This window comes from Ammospiza nelsoni, chromosome 2 (assembly GCF_027579445.1).
Source record: "Ammospiza nelsoni isolate bAmmNel1 chromosome 2, bAmmNel1.pri, whole genome shotgun sequence".
Taxonomy (NCBI): Eukaryota; Metazoa; Chordata; class Aves; order Passeriformes; family Passerellidae; genus Ammospiza; species Ammospiza nelsoni.
Genome location: NC_080634.1, coordinates 30,341,831 through 30,358,188, shown reverse-complemented (window position 1 = coordinate 30,358,188; position 16,358 = coordinate 30,341,831). Strand labels below are relative to the sequence as shown.

General features: G+C 41.4%; 1 protein-coding gene across 1 annotated transcript in view; it reads right to left on the bottom strand.

Annotated features, from left to right (window-relative positions):
• The window catches only part of CASR (calcium sensing receptor), a 74,662-nt gene extending 69,950 nt beyond the window's left edge, over positions 1-4,712 (bottom strand). The window contains exon 1 of the mRNA XM_059494082.1: positions 4,627-4,712. The gene's annotated coding sequence lies outside the window, so the exon portion shown is untranslated. The remainder of the gene's footprint in view (positions 1-4,626) is intronic.
• Between the last annotated feature and the right edge of the window lie 11,646 nt (positions 4,713-16,358).

The following is a 16,358-nucleotide window of genomic DNA, read 5'->3' as shown; positions in this document are numbered from 1 at the left end:
AACTTCAGCACTCTGTGCCAGGGACCAGTTCTCTTTCTGTTTGCAGAGCACACTGTAGACCACTATTCTGGTTTGTAACATGCTCTCCTAAGTGAAGACGAGTATCAGGTCAGGAGCCTCATTGCTTGCAAAACCCAGCAGACTGAACAATGTAGTGGTGCTGGAAGGACTTGCTGACTGAAGGCAGAAAGTCAGCAGAGCTTCTTACAGCAGGAATGATTTTTAAGGACACTTCAATATTAGATTTTACTTTGAGTTGCTCCTAAATGTTCTGCTTCTCATAGTATGCATGTAAAGAACCTCCAAACCCCTAGTTTCTCAATGTTTTAATTCAAGATAGCAAGTGTCCAAGAATATCAGCAGCCTAATAGGCAAAGAGAAGCATCAAAGGTCAAATTCTTTCAAGTAAAAATGATATTTCTGTAGATTAGTAGACCTATATATATGTTGATTATTCATGTTAATTATCTGGAAAAAAATCCTGACATTATCTATCTTAAGTTTCATTATTTCCTGTGCCAACTCTGGCAGGTTGATGCATCTGTTATCTATCTTTTAAAGCTCCCAATTGCTATTTTCAAGTAGAAAGTTTAATTAGGAAAAATTACTAAACAGATTCCATAATTTAAGGAAGTGTTGTAGTGAATTTATTGGTACTCATGAGACGTCTCAATGTGTTTCTAACTTATTAAGATGAAATATCTGGTTTTAGATGCTGAATACTGTCACAAGTCTCAAAAATAGTGTATTTGTGCAAACTATTACTGAAAAAAAGTCCATCAAGGAATTCCTGTAGGTACTAGCTTAAACACCAAGATAACTTTTTTAAACAGATGCCAACAGTTTAGCTGCAACAATCAGATTGTTCACATAACTTACCTACTATTTTGGTTGTGAGATGTCTTTGTGTTGACTGACTTTTATCATTTATTTCAGAACCTGAGTGTACCTTCTGGCTGACTCACAGCTATGTAATCATTTTTTGAAAGGACTAAATTCCATTTCATGACTGGCTACAGGCTGCATCATAAATTCAAGACTCCTCACTCTCCCCTGATCTCCCACAGATGCCAAAAGGAAGCTTGTACAGAGATCAAAGGAAGAATTTGGGCTCTGTGTAGTAAAATAAAACTTTCAGTTGTTATTTTTTACATCACATTTAGACTGCTTACTGGAAAATGTTCCTTTTGCTGCTAGGATCATTGCCACCCTTGCCTCCTGTCTCGTTTCCCTTCCTCATCCTTCTTTCTTTTCTCTGTCTTCCTTTTCTTCTCTTTACATGTGTCACTGCAGATTCCCACTCCCTGTGCACTGTGCTGGAGTGGTCACTGTAACACAGGAAGTGCCACCATCAACCACAAGTATTTGCATTCTGACAACTCCAGAGGAGCATTGGTTCAAATCTCTCTCCAAGCTGAGGACACAGCACAATGGCCCTCACTTTCTGCTCAAGAGAATATTGCATATTTATATCTGCAATGTCACAGCTGGGTTTAACACTTCCTTTCCCCCGGTACTTTTCAAGAATCAAAAATCACAACCCAGGCACTTACTAACTGCTTTATCCATTTCAGACACTCACCCAGGAGATCTGTATCTCATCCACCAAAGTATTCAACGCCAAGTACTCTCTATTCCAGGCCATGGAGGCAGAGGCAGGTTAACGTTCCAGCCCCAAGTGTCCCAAATTAACTATTAATAAATAAAAATTAAAAGTTCAGTAGCATAAAGTTTACTCTCTAACTCCAAAATGGATTTAGATCAGTAAAGCTGGTTTCAGACACAAGGGTTCTAGTTACAAGGACCACATGAAGGCTGCAGATAAGAGAAGTGGTCAATCAACCCTATGCACCACAACAGTCAGTTGAATTGTCCCGAAAATGGAGGGAAAAAGGATCAGATACTTTGAGCCGCTCTGCTTTGCCTGTACTCATATGTCAATCTTACCATAAAACACTGCAAAATTTTTTGTATGGAAATTCCAGTGTGTTTTAGAAACCCCTGTTTCTAACTAAGGTATTTCTAATAAGATCCTGTGAGGTACAGTTCTTATCCTCACTTTTTCCAAACCAGAAAACTGAGAGAAAATGTTTGCCTGAGGTCAGTGTCCAAGCCCAGAACAGGTTCTGGAATGGTTGTTACAACTGAGTCACTAGATTGTGTTGCCTTCACCATCATTTAATGTAGGCATGAAGAGATTATAATCTCTCTTTTTTTGAGCTGGGCAGTTCATCTCACCTAACTTTCTCAGCTGAACAACAACAAAAAAAATGTGCTTACACAGAATTAGCCTTGAAACACGAGCAAAGAAGACTTCGGTACTAAAGCTACCACCTCTCTGTCAATGTCCTCTCTCAGTCTACTTGGTGTTAATAATGTTCTCAAAATTGTTGGCACAAATTAGTGCAGGCAAAGAATTCTGCACTCTTGCAGTTAATAAGTGACTGAGGAAGGCTGTCAATTTATGCAGAAGAGGTTGTTTGCAACCAACAATAGATGCAGCAGCTTGCAACCAACGTGCAGATGGAATGAGAATGAACTGAAAATGTCCCCCTGCCTCACTTGACATTTTTGCTCATAATTCAGAAGATAATCCTAATAATCTTATCAAATACCAAGAAAGTATTGAGGTTTGAGAATGGTAGAAAGAGTGTCAGGCTGACAGACCTGGGATCTGAATTCTTCCACTAAGCCATAAAGTTTAACATAGGAGGTAGCTGTTCAACCTTTTCTGCCAATATTGCTCTATTGACATTTTGAGAATGATGTCAAAATTTTGCCTGCTGTCACCCACTCCATCACTGACCTCTCTGAGAAGTTAAGGGTAGGACAATCTGGTATCAAATACTGTAATGAGATTTGACACACACTTGGGCACAGAGTCAGGATCACCCTAATAATTTTATAGATGTCTCCAAGCATCAGCCTTGTCATGTCCTAGAACAAAAGAAATTACTTTGAGATGCTTTGTATGGTTTCTAGTCACTAACCTGCCATAATCAATCCTCTTTAAAAATAATTACATTTCAACAACTTCAATTACATCAATTAAATGCAAACTAGATTTTGGAATAGTATTTAATCTGAACAGCCATCACCACTGCTCAGTTAAACATATTCCTAATAATCATCCAACTAATTTTTCCCCTCTCACAGCTAGAAAAGATGTAAGCATTCAGTCTTCACAACACAGGAATCGATGGGCAGACCCCAGTGAATGCACAGAGCACAGAAACAGATTTTGTTATTGGGGTTGAAACTTCTATTTCTCATTGCAAAGAGAGCTTAGTCCTGCAGCGTGGTGAGGGGTAAAACGTAGAACAGTAAGTGAAAAAAGTGCACAACTGCCCAGCTTCAGACTAAATCAAGTACAGGAGTTAAGGGCTCTAATTTCCACAGTCAGCATAAGCACTTTCAGGGGCACCACAGTGCCTGGGAAATAGCGTTAGCAACGCCTCACTGATACTCCCTTGACCTTGTCCCTCCCAGCACATCCTCTCTGAGTTTACACTGGGTGGTGAAACTCGAGTAGGAGGTAAAAAAGTCCCAACTGTGATAGAGACGCTACTCAAAAGGGGAAATCGGGAAAAGCCTGCAAAGTCACTCTCCTCCATGATACATGAGAAAACAGGAGAACTGTGCTGGCCATGGCTGGGAGATGTAGGGCTATCAGCCCTCTCCTCTGCTCCTCTGAATCCCACCCAGAGTGTCCAACAAGCTTGATGTAGTTTGCACCATGACTGCACAGAAAGACACACAGAAGTGGTATTGGGGAGCAGAGCCTGAGAGGGACGAAGGGGGAGGTGCAAAATGGACCACCTGTTTAAAGTAGGGGAAAAAACCCCAGTAGAAAGGGAACAAATAAGAAAATAAATAAAAAAAACAAATAAGAAAATAATTTTATCATATACTATATCTACATGAGTAAAAATGAAGATTTTAATGGCAGCTTCAGGACTTCTCAAAAACTTTCTTCATATATATGGTGAAATTTGTTTGAATAGTGCTAAGGCTTCAGAAACTCATAACTGTGGTATAAATCAGTTTTCAAGATACTGCTATTAAGCCACTTTCTATCAGGATCAGTGAGGTGATTTTTTTTCCCAGCGCGTGTGATTTCAGTAAAACAACTTGTTGCTCTTTAAAGTTTTGTTATGAATTACTGTTCTTCTTCCCCTCAATATTATTCCTAGATAACTTGAGCCAGAGAAAACACCTCAGAGCTCTACGGAAATTTCTCCTTTCGCTTGATCCTACATGTATCAGAAACCACCCTCCCCAAGATTTGGGGAGGGGAGGCGGAGGGGTCCCTCCGTGGAATTACGTCTGCACCTGGCATGGCCGGCCGGGCTGAGCCTGAAGTGCCCCCGGCTGCCTGTCGCCCTCGGCTCGCTCCGCACCCCGCCTGGCCAGGGGCTCTGCTTCTCCAGGTTTCTGCACCCCAAAGCCAGACCCGGCGCTGCGCAGCGCTCCCGGCCCGTCAGACCCTGCGGGCTGTCCCCGTCCGTCGCTCCCCCGTGTGCCCCCAGCGCGGGCGGGCTGCTCCCGGCGGGAGCGCTGCCCGCCCCGGCCCCATCCCAGGCTCCCATCCCGGGCGCGCACCCACCTGCCCCGCGCCCCGCTCACCTCGTCCCGCCGCCGGGGCTGCTCCTGCCGCCACCAGCTCCTGCCCTCACTCCGGCGCTGGGCAGGGCGGCGGCAGCAGCATCCCCCGCCGGCCCCCCAGCTGCCGCGGCGGCACTTGCAGCCTCACGGGAACCGGCGGCGAGGGGAGGAGGGGGTGGGGGAGAGAGAAACCCCTGGCCAGGGCCCCGTCCCAGCCCTCCCCGCCGCCTCCGGCGCCCGGGCCCGCTCCCACGGCCACGCAAGGCGGGGCGGGCGGCGGCGGCCACAGCGGGGACCCGCCCGGGCGCTCCTCGGTCCGCGCCGCCCCGCGCTGCCCCGCAGGTAGCGGCGGCCCCGGGCAGGCAGCGCGCGTACCGCCCCGGAGGCGCAGCGCAGTCGGATACCTGTCCGTGAGCCGCCCTGCTGCCAGGCTTCGGGGCGCTGACCCTGCGGCTCCCCGTGCAGCGGCACCCGGCAGGTTGGCACACGGGTACTTAACCCTGCAGCAGGACGCTACTGTGGGGGAAGAAAAAAAAAAAATAAAAAAAAATCATTGCTTGCTCCCTTTTCTTTTCAAGACTGGGGTCTTCTTCCAGCTCTCAACGAAAAGGTCTGACCTCTGGATTTATGCTGCTCCCTGGTATCTGAAGCTCAAAGAGTAGCCACCAGGGACCTGAATTTCTTGGAGATGAAAATCCTCATCTTGCTCTGTACAGTTAAATTTTGGTTTGGTTTTGCAGAGTTTTACTGCTACAGAGCTGCTATACCCACCAGTTGATTTGGATCTTAAAAATTGAAATGCAGAGAACAAAATGTTTTCATTATTATATGGTAGCGCTTACATTATTATACTGCTTCCTTAGTCCAAAAATCTTTCAACACCGTTTGAGAGCAACAGTCTTTTGGGATCATTATACAGTTTGTATTTGAAAATTCTTGACCTCATAAGATGCTTTTTTAAAAGGAAAATTAGCACGTAGCTCTATACACAGACTCTGGTGCCATTCTACAGCCAGCCCAAACTTAGATGTTTGGATCTGTCCTGAGCATACAGTTTTCCTTTGCCAAATAATAACAGCAAAAATGTTGATAGAGTTGCAATATATTGCTGAGAGTGACACTTAGAATGTATTTACAGTGTGTTGTATTTTTACCTTGAAGAGGTGATAGAGACCTTTATTTCTGAAGTAGATCCATGAGACATAACTTTAGTAAAATTGTAGTCTATGTATTACTACAGAATTATCCACAGACCTGAAGTCACTTACTTACTCAAATAGTATTTAATGTATTAGGATACAGCTAATTTTGCTAAATAATTAGTTTTCCTATTTCTACTGCAGTACACTTTTAAAGAAATAGATCATCATCCTTTTGATAGTTAATACAGTATAATTGCACAACCATAATAAAATGACAGGAAATACTTTTCAGATTTAAAAAAAGACAATTATTGATACCAAAGGGGAAAGAAAAGCTTTCTTAATTCTTAATCATGCTTAACTGGAGATGGTTCCAGATACAAGGTCTACAGATTCAGAGAATACTCTTCTAATGTTGTACTAAACTTTGATTTGCAGCCCCAAGAAAACTTGAGACTTCCCTGCAGCAGTCAAAAGTGTTAATGTTTCAAATACTAAATCAAAATAAAATCTTGTTTGAAGAAACAGTACACCAAGTATTTGGACTCGGGCTCTTCAGGGCCATGCTGTAGCATGGCAATGAAATGGAACTTTTTTTAAAAACTGTTTTCTTGTGAAGAAACCTGAGGAGAACAGGAAGTTGGTTATTTTAAGTAATCATGTAGTTGTGGGCAGAGACAAAAAAGATGAAAGAAAACCTTTAAAATGGCAAACTCCAAACTTCTTCTACAGAATCTGTAAATTAGCTACTGCTATATTCATTGCTGCACTGCCCCACATAGCCAGCCATGCCATTTATGCAACAGGAGTTTTTGTGGCCCAGTACTTCATGCATGGTTGTATCAAATAGAAAACAATATAATAGAAAGTTTTATTTCTTAATTTCTCTCAATATTAGTTGTAGCTCCCCATTATCTGTGACTTCATCACATTGTGATGCCTTTTTCCAACATGTTTCCAGCAATAAAAATCAGATGAGGAAGAGGCAGCAGGACAAGCCCACTGAGACAGTCTTTGACCTTGCTGGACATTTCCTTGGCTTCTAGAACACAACAACACAAGGCGAGGTGGCACGATGACATCCATTCAGGGCTCTTGTATTTAAGCCAGTGCAGCACTTTCTTCCTCTTTCTCACCTACAGAGTTTGAGCAGATCATACCAGAATGTGCTTTATCAGGGCACCCTCAGATCCCAGTGTTTTGGAGAGCCCAACCAAGATGTAGAAGGCCCAGTTCTTTCAATTTCTAAGCAGATTTGAAACCACACCTCTCAGTTAGCAAGGAAATAGCCTAAACAGCTCACCACAAAGCTTTCCAGAGGAAGAATTACCTATGCTGCCCTTTTCAAACCCACGCTATCCTTCATTCTGATTCACATGGCTTTATTTTATTTTGAATTAGATGGGAGGAGAAAGAAAGAGTAAGCTACTTACACCAGGGAAATACTAAAATTCTGTGTCCTGTACTAATGACAGTAATTGTGGGTTTGACTCTATTGTCCTTTTCAGATGAAGCTGACATTTTTAGTAGAGACTCTGGACCCAAGCCATTTTCACTAGTGACCTGATTTTGGAGTCCTTACATCGCAGCTTCTCTCTGCCTTTGCCATATACAACAAACACATAAAATACAGCATAAAAATAACAAGTAAATTCCAAATATTAATTTATTTCCTTCTCTTTTGCAAGACTGAACAGCATCATCAGCTCAGTGATACAAAGCCCATGAAAGAAGGAAACCAACAAATACTGAGAATCATTTCTACTTAAGCGGCACATGTGAAAGCAAAAGGAAAAAGGATACACAGAACTACTGAACCTTAGTTCCTTTGAAACTACAAGTCAAGCCTCCCTTTGAATTTTTCCCAAAAATATCACAAACTGTGAAAGAAGGAAAAGCTGGGAAGGACTGAGATGGAATATCAGACATAAGGATAAAGGAGAGAAAAGTTGAGGTGGCGTGGAAGCCAGAGGTTTCTCTGCCTTCCACAATAGTGTGGTCACCTCTACTGCACTGTGGCCTTCAGGGTTAGGTCTCAAAGGATCAAAGGCTCCACTGTCAGACCAGTCTGCCCAAGTTGCAGCAGGTCCCTTGTGATGGAAAGACACCTGTAGTGTCAGTGGGCAGATTCTTCAGGGAGCTACCAAAGGAGTCTCACAGAAGAGGGAGAGAGAGCTCAGAAACACAGAAGGATGCTCAGAAACAGCTACTTTCCTCTTGTAAGAGTTTTGTTTGATTGAAAGGCTGTTATGGTTTTCAGCTGCATCTCATCAGATGCCCAGATGCAGTAGCAACTCAGCCCAAAGCAGACTGGGAGAGAGGATGGCAGCTGGTGGAAAGGGCTCTTGGAAGAGATCGATTGGAGTAGCATCTGTAATCAGCTGGCCCTACCAAGGGTTGATGTATATATTGAGCAGAACTAAGGCAGATAGTGTCTCATGGACTGTCTTTTAGAACAGGGTTGGACAAGTTATGCTGGCTGATAATTCTCTTGATGATGTCTCTGATGATTCCTGGTCAGGAATAATGGCTCTGCTGGGTGGCATTGCACAGACATCTTACACAGCTCTGTGAATGGTTTTCTCTATTCCAAGTTAATTTCCTAGTGAGTGGCCAGAGTAGGAAATGTGCAGATGCCATGAGGTGGTGGAGTCTCACAAAGGTGAGGGGAGTGGTGAGGTCCTGTGTTGACATGAGTAGGGTAAGTGACAGCTTGTAAGACAAAGTAATGAAGGCTCCTCATTGCATACAGGCATTTTGTTCATCGGTTGTCTCTAGCTGTGAAGGACAAACTATTCCCACAGAGGCATTTTCCTGCTGAAACTCTTTAGAGGGGCAACTCTTCCCATCATCTGGACAAAAATGTTGGCCACCTCCCAAATAGAACTCTTGCAGCTCTCAGGTCAAGTCTCTCAAGTCAGCCAGCACTGCAAAAGCGCTTGGAAAGCCTCTACTTGATTCACCTAGTCCTTGTCAGGAGTATGAACTGGTGCTAGGACAGGCTTCCTGTTCTTGTAAATTAGCCTCTTCCAGTTTACCTGTGTCCCTTATCCAGGGTGTGCATGTGGCTGGGAAAGAATAAAGAATTGGGGAGGACATATAAAAGCTAGATGCCAAGGTGCAAAGTTAAATGGGATAACGGGAAAATTTATTATTCCTTCTGACAAAGCTTTCTGAGGCAGAAGTGAAGCAGCTGGTGTTTGTCAGAGATATACCTCATACAATGGATGTGGATATAAGTGCCTTGAGCCAGTTGCTGGGAACCTGAAGCCCAAATCTGAACCAAATTACTCATGGCTGAGTCTTTACCCCAAGGCCTGGCATGCTGAAGAGAATAGTACAATGAGGCCTGAACCAGGTTCTCCATTGTCTTGTTCTGGAACATATGTTCAGGTAAGTATGCGGTCAGGAGAATGACAATGTCTGCCTCAACTTCTTAAACTACTTTTATTGCAAAAAAAGAGGCTAGACTGATAGTTTGAAGACTGACAGCCCAGAAGGCTGAGGTCTTCTTTCTGTTGTACAAACTGAGCACCACAGGCAAGACTTATCCCTGTCTCCCTCTGCCTTAGAATGCTCTTCAGCTTCAGCATGTACAGGAGAAAAGGGATAGTTAAAGCCTTCTTCTCTGCTGAGACTGAATGCTGAGTACTCAGAAGAAACATGCAAGATGAGTTTTTATAGGGATTCAGAGAAAACTTGAGCTGCTGGGTTGTGAAGGAAAGTCTTTAGAGAGGCTGGGGCTGTTAGAGGGGCGTGCTTTGGTTGTGTAGATGTGGCTATATCACTGTCTAGTGGCTGTCCAATGGAACACAAGTCCCCTTGCTGCAGCTAGACTTTGTGGACACACCACGTGCTCAAATAATGAGTTCTATGTTTTTTAAGCCAAAAATTTTTCTCCCCCTGCTGAGGAACATGAAGTTTGTGTATCTGCAACACATGGATTCCTTACAGAGGAGGAGACTTGCTCTTGAAGGGTAGTTTATATTGTTTTAGGTAGTGCAGGAATGAAGAAAGGAATCAGATTTTGGTTACGAAATGCTTAAGGATTAGACTGGTATTGCACTACCCAAAATGAAATCTACTGGTCCAGCTAGGAGTGAAGCATAAACAAGGCAAAATCTGAATTAAAAGCTGCTAGAGAGAGACAGCACCCAGTGTGCATTGGATAAAACCAGCAGCCCTGTGGACTGAGAACAATCCAACAACAACTCCAGCCCAGCTCCACAAATGTTATTGAACAAGTCTCATGAAGGTGTGTCCTATGTGAATTAGCCTTAAACAAAGAGGACTAAAAATCTCAAGCCTGTTCCTTCTTCCTCCCTGCTGTCTTGGTTTAAAAAGTTGAAAAGTCATGATTAAATTGGCTGCACTTGTTATTTAATATGTTTTATTTAGTTTGTATCTATGATTTTTTTAAATATTTATCATATTGCTAAAGAATGGTGACTGTTTTCATAGAAACTGGAGATGGAAGAGACCCAATAAGTTCACATCCAGTCCATCCCCCCTGCTGCCACTGCCAAATTGTTCTGCATGTTCATTTTCCAGGACCACCTCCAAACTAATTTTGAAATTTTCTACTTTCTTGGAGAGGGTCTGCACTACTCGTGTACAGATCTGGAAGTAGCTGGTGATGCCCATTCTCATTATCTTTCACTCCTTTCCCCTCTTTATCTTCTTTATTCTTGTATTCCTTTTTTTGGGCACAGGACTTCTTATTTGGTTATCCTTAAATGTTTCTTCTCCCTCCTTAGATTTTTAAAAGGATCTGCGCAGTTGGGCAGGGTTACTCTGGCAGATGCAAGCAGCCCAAGCAATATCATTTGAGCAGTTATTTGTTGAGCAACCCTACCCTGGAATATCCTGTCCTGGGGAGTATGAAAAACCAAAACAAAATCTCCAAGGTATTTGCTGAATATCAAAGCAGAAGCACACAGAGAACATTGGCCCTCTATTAAACACAGCCAATCACACTCCTCTTAAAATCCTATTCTGTTATAATTCTTTGGCAAGGAATTTTCTGCTAAAGATATTATTTATAACTATTGCAGTGCCTTTGTTTGTTACCCAGTCCCTGCGTTGGTTTGATCTACAGATCACACTTGGCCTACTTGGGGCAGCTTAGTAAGCTGGCTGTTTTCCCTCAAGACAGTCATCTTGTGCTTCAGGAGGTAGCCCTGGATAGAATAACAGTTTCATGTCCACATTTTATGATTGCAAAGAAAACTTTCCAGATGTGAGCCACTGTCTTCCTTTATTTTCACATCCGTATTTCTTCTCTGTATTTCCATCGTTTGGTTCAGGTCAGCTATGGCAAAAACTTGCACATGTTGCCCTGTCCTTTTTACCTTAGGCTGAAGCACAAAAGCAGCACATCAGCCTGAGGCAATAGTGATTATTAAGTCTGCAGGTCTGTAAATGTTATTCCCTTTGTATTAGTCTGCAGTTAGTGAAATGTTGGGATGGAAAACCATCAGATCTGACTTCAGAGGAGGCTTCCAAACATCTCTTCAGCACAGGCAACCCAAGCAAAACTTATACTATAGGATTAAAATCAAACACAAAAATCAGAAAAACATTGAAATCAGAAGACCTTTTGAAGTTTCAGGAGTGTTTTCCCTTTCTATATTTAGAAGGGCTTTTGGAGCACCTGTGTGTACATACTGAAAATTTTCAAGGTGAAAACTGAACCATAAGTGCTCATTTACTTTTGGGAAGCCTCTTGATCTTCTCTCATGTTTCCCACAGCTCCTTAGCTGCCATCCTTCCTATTCTGCTGCTCTTCTGTCAAAAGAATGAGTCACAGAAGTGCTGCATTTCAGCCAGATTTCTGGCCATATGTACATGTTCTTGCTTTTTTGAGTTCCTCTCCCAGCTCCTTTCTTTCTCTTGCAATTTCTATTCCATTTTTGAGTTGCACACACTATCTGCCCCAAAATTCTAGCATTCCCAGAGAACTTGCACTTTGAATAATAAACAGCCCTCTAAGAACAAAAGATTCTTAATTAGCTCACACACTAACTATAATCTTAAAATGTGACTTATTCAAACAGTCAGTTCTGTTTAATGTGATTGCAAATGTGAGCAGATTTTGATAGATTGGCTGGATGTGGGTTTTGTGTTTGATTTTGGTCAGTTCAGGTATTATCTGCCTTGAAAAACATTAACTGAGATGAATCTTAAGTTCAGCTGCTGTCATGGTTAATTATTCTTGATGATGAAAGTTAATAGCTATTTTTCTCTACAATCTTTGCAAGTCTAAGTTTTTAATCTAGTAAAGACTGAATACTAATGCACTGTTCTACATAAATCACAGGGATCTGCCTTTTTACAAATTAGTTACTCTCTCCTATTGTTATCTAATAACAATAGACATGAAGAACTGGTGGAGTGAGCAGTGATGTAAAGCAGATCCTTTAGAATACTTTCTGTATAACAAATAATAGGAGGTGATTCAAAATACAAGGCCCCATCAAAAGATCTGAATGGCCCTCTGTAGGTTCTCTATGAATAAAGAGTCAGCATGTGGCAATATTTGCTCCTAAACAAGACACTTCATCTGGGACCTTAAAATTTGAATGAAAAAAAATAATCTTAAAACCAGTATGAATGTAGTTTTCCATATCTTTTTAGATTCACACAAAATGCCATTCCCTCTGCACTTCTACCCATTCACAACAATCTAACCACTTTAGCTGATGTTGAGTGCGAAGTGAGATAATAAGAAATTCACACACATTGACATTTGTGCATGTATTCACTAAGCCTTAGGCCTCAACTGCAAAGAAAGCACTTGGACATCTCAATGGACATGTAGATGAACATCAGGTTCACCCAAACAATGCTTCCCAGAAAAGTGCTAATTTGTAAACTGAGGATCTTCTGCCTCTGATTTGCACTACTGTGGCAACAGATGGAATGCTGTATCAAGTGCAAGTGTTCTTCCTTTAAGACAGATGGCCTTAAAACTGGAGATGAGCAAGAAAAAGGACATAAGAATGATGAAAGATTGGGGGGAAAAAAGCCTCAGTGAAAATTTGAAAGAGACAGATTTGTTTAGTTTATGAAAAGGAAGATGGAGGTGTGAATTTATCACAGCCATTCAGTACCAACATGGTGGTGGGAAAAGTGGTAAATTGAGTTAAGTTTCAACATCAAAGTCAATTTTCTGGTACTAAAAGGAAAAAAGTCAATAACCTTTCCTGTCTACTAGGCACAAAGAAATGGGTAAGTTCTCAACTCCTCAGATGTGGAGAGACACCCATTTGCCTGCACTTACACCCAGACACCTAGTCCAGCAAGAGACAATTATTGGAATCTGAATTTATGCAAATTCAGACTTGAATTCAAGTAAATTTGGTAATGTTCCTGACAAATAGTTGTCAGAACAATTACCAACAATTACTCATGGAAAATATTTTCTATTAAAAACTGGGGGGTTTTAGTAGTTAGGGCATTAATACCAAATCAAACAGTCTCTATTAGAGAGGAAGTCAAACAATGTGTTCACAATACTCCTGTCTTTATAATATCCAGCCTGAATTTATGCTTTCATTGCAGTATGGTTTGATCATCAGTCTTAATGAAGCTCTCATTAACCACCTCTGCTTTCCTGCAAAATGGTCACACATACTATTCAGCCATTACTGAATAAATCTACTCATTAAAAAAAGGAAATAATTAATCTACTTTTGTCATCTGTGTCATAGTTGCTAATGGGATGATATGATATCTAAAATGTAGATTAAAAAGTAAATTGTGTTTCTTTTTTAAAGGATAAAAAGTAGTTGAAAATGTTGCTATTGTGTTGTACCTACTTTTTTTTGTACCCCTTCCCACACTTACCATGCTTTAGAATGTCCTTCTTGGGTAGAGTGAGTCTTCAAGATTTTATAGACAATAAGAAATTTCTGGCTGGCTTTTAAATACTCATGTTTTGGTCAATATTGACATTTGTGTTTGAAGAGCAACAGAAGAAGAGGTAATCATGTTTAGCTGTTATGTCCCACTACATTCTTTTTATACATCAGTCTTAATAGTTCCCATGACAAGATGCCTTGACTAAGGAAGCATTTTGCTTCTCAGAAAGCTCCTTGCTACAAAACCACACTTGTTTAAGTATTGCCTCTCCTTTGTGCATAGCAATCAACTCACTTGAATTAATATCCTCATCCAATATTGCAGAAATAAGTTGCAGATAGTTACAAGAATGAGGAACTCCACAAACAAATATTCTCTGTCCTGCTGGGCATTGATTTATTCCACAGGCTTTTAGTGCTGGGTATTTGTAAACCTTTTCACCTTACTAGCTGTGACTTGGTCTGATTGTCTGTAACAAATCTTGGTACAATCTTGTTTACCTTATTATCTGTCAGTGACTGGCCACTTTACCTGACTGATTCCATCAGCACACCCACACCTCTGCCTGGTGGCTGATTCAGTAATTAAGTTACTGTTGAAATAAAACAAAAGGATCTGACCCCAATAGTTCTGGATTTTTATCAAAAAGAAAGAGTCTAACATAAGCTCCAACATAAATATTAATATAGATACTTAGATACTAATCTAAGTATCTGAGTATCTATATGAATCTTTATCACCTGGTTGAATCTGAAGCTACGGCTCCAAGAAAATCCTCCTAAGCAGAGCCACAAGGTTAAGGGATTCCTGTTTGCCTCCCTCAGGTACCCAAACACTCATTTATTTGTTTGGTGTGGTTGACTGTGGAGGTGGACAGGAAGTTGGGGAATAGATCTGATTAAAGAGTCAAAATTAAAAATATGTCTATGTTGAATCTGGTCCTGTCTCCTATACAGACCCACAAACATTAGTATCATCATGACTAAAGAGGCTGGATAGGAGCGAAATAGAATCTGCCAGAACCAGGAGAAATACCTGTAGAAAGTGGCCTGACAGGATCCCTCTATTCCTTGAGGTTTCCTAAAACTGTTCTAAGTGTTCCATAGTTAAATTATTAGTATTCTACCTTATTCTTTATGTTGATTATTGCATAGTCCTACATCAGTAGTTGTCTCACTTACTGCTTTCACTGTTTTCTTTCTCTTTTAGTCTTTACGCTTGCTTGAGTTGTTTGCTTTTCAAGTAGCACTTTTAGCCCTCAGAAAATACTGTAGTTATTAATTTTTAAACTTTTCCCAGAATCCAATTATTTTGCTTGGAGTTTGAATTAAACCCATCATCCATCATCTTGTAAGACAGGAGACAACACTTGGCACTGTACCTTGGTGTTAGTAACATTTTTCAAACTTATTTTTCTACTGCTGGTTTGTTTTGGGTGATAGCAAAAATGTTGTAATTTGCATTGGCTTTTTTCTTATTTTTATTTTAATGGTAGTTGGTTTTATTTATTTTACTTGTGGTTTTTAGAAGTACTTATGCAGTCCAAGAGTATTACAGTGATTACAACTGCTTGCATCTCAGCTACCAGCTGTTTACCTTTCAGCTTCTTGTTGAATGTGGTAGGCTAGGAGATGTCATGTGAAGATTAAAAGACTGTCACGTCCACATCCTGAATGCTGTCCTCAGCTCTGGTCTTTCCCACCGAAAACAGGATGTACCGAAACTAGAAGAGGTACAAAAGAATTAGGATTGTCAATGAACTGGAATAGCTTACATACAGGCAGAGATAAAATATGCTGTTCAGCTTGGAAATTAGGCAGCTGAGGTATGTTATAGTAGAGGTTTGAAAAATCATGACTGGGTTGGAAAAAACAAAAGATAAGTTTGCCATTTCAATGCCTCCTTCAGGACTGTTTTGGCTTTCAGGGAGGATTAGAACTGGTTGATTTTAGAACCTAGGAGACAGCTGAACGACATTTGGACTGTTCATTTACTCCCTCCCTCAGCATTTGTTTCTAGTCTACAGGGGTAGTATGCTGCCTTCTTAACTGGAGCTTTAGTACAACTGGGGATGGCTGCATAGGCAGCCTGGAACCAGGGAAGGAGGGGTGGAGAGGAGGCCTGGATGCACCATGCTGTGAGATCAAGTCTCCAGTGAGACAGTCCTGAGTGATGTTATTTCTAGTTGACTGCTGGACAGGAACAGCAGATATTAGGAGAGAAGGGAAAGAATCTGCCTTTTCCTCTCCTGCTCCTGCACTTTCAAGTGTCTTAGATCACAGTTTTCACTGCAAGGCTGCTGTCTTGTTTTCTGCCTTCCCCATGTTAACATTCTCTTTGTGACCCTTGCTTGCCTGGGCAAGCACTCTTTCAGGATAGTCATCATATAAGTAAGGTGTTCATGGCCGTGCCTATTTCTATTCCTGCCTCTTTCACAGACACTCAACATTCTTCAAATCAAATATTAGAGGCAAGGTATCAGTTAAAAAAAGATCTGCCCTGAAATAAACCTTACACATTCCATAACATTTCCTTTGTCACCAGAAGCCCTGCAAAAATTGAATCTCTTCTGCAGGCTGCTGCTCCTCTCTTCTAGCCACCACATTTTTCATTCCAGGCCAGCAACTTCAATGTTGCTAATGGTTTCCCCTTGGTGTGCACCTGATGTACAAACAAAGATCTTTTTGCACAAAACAAAGTCGAGTTATCATCTTTGATCAGATTGTTTGGATCAGGTTCAGCTGACAA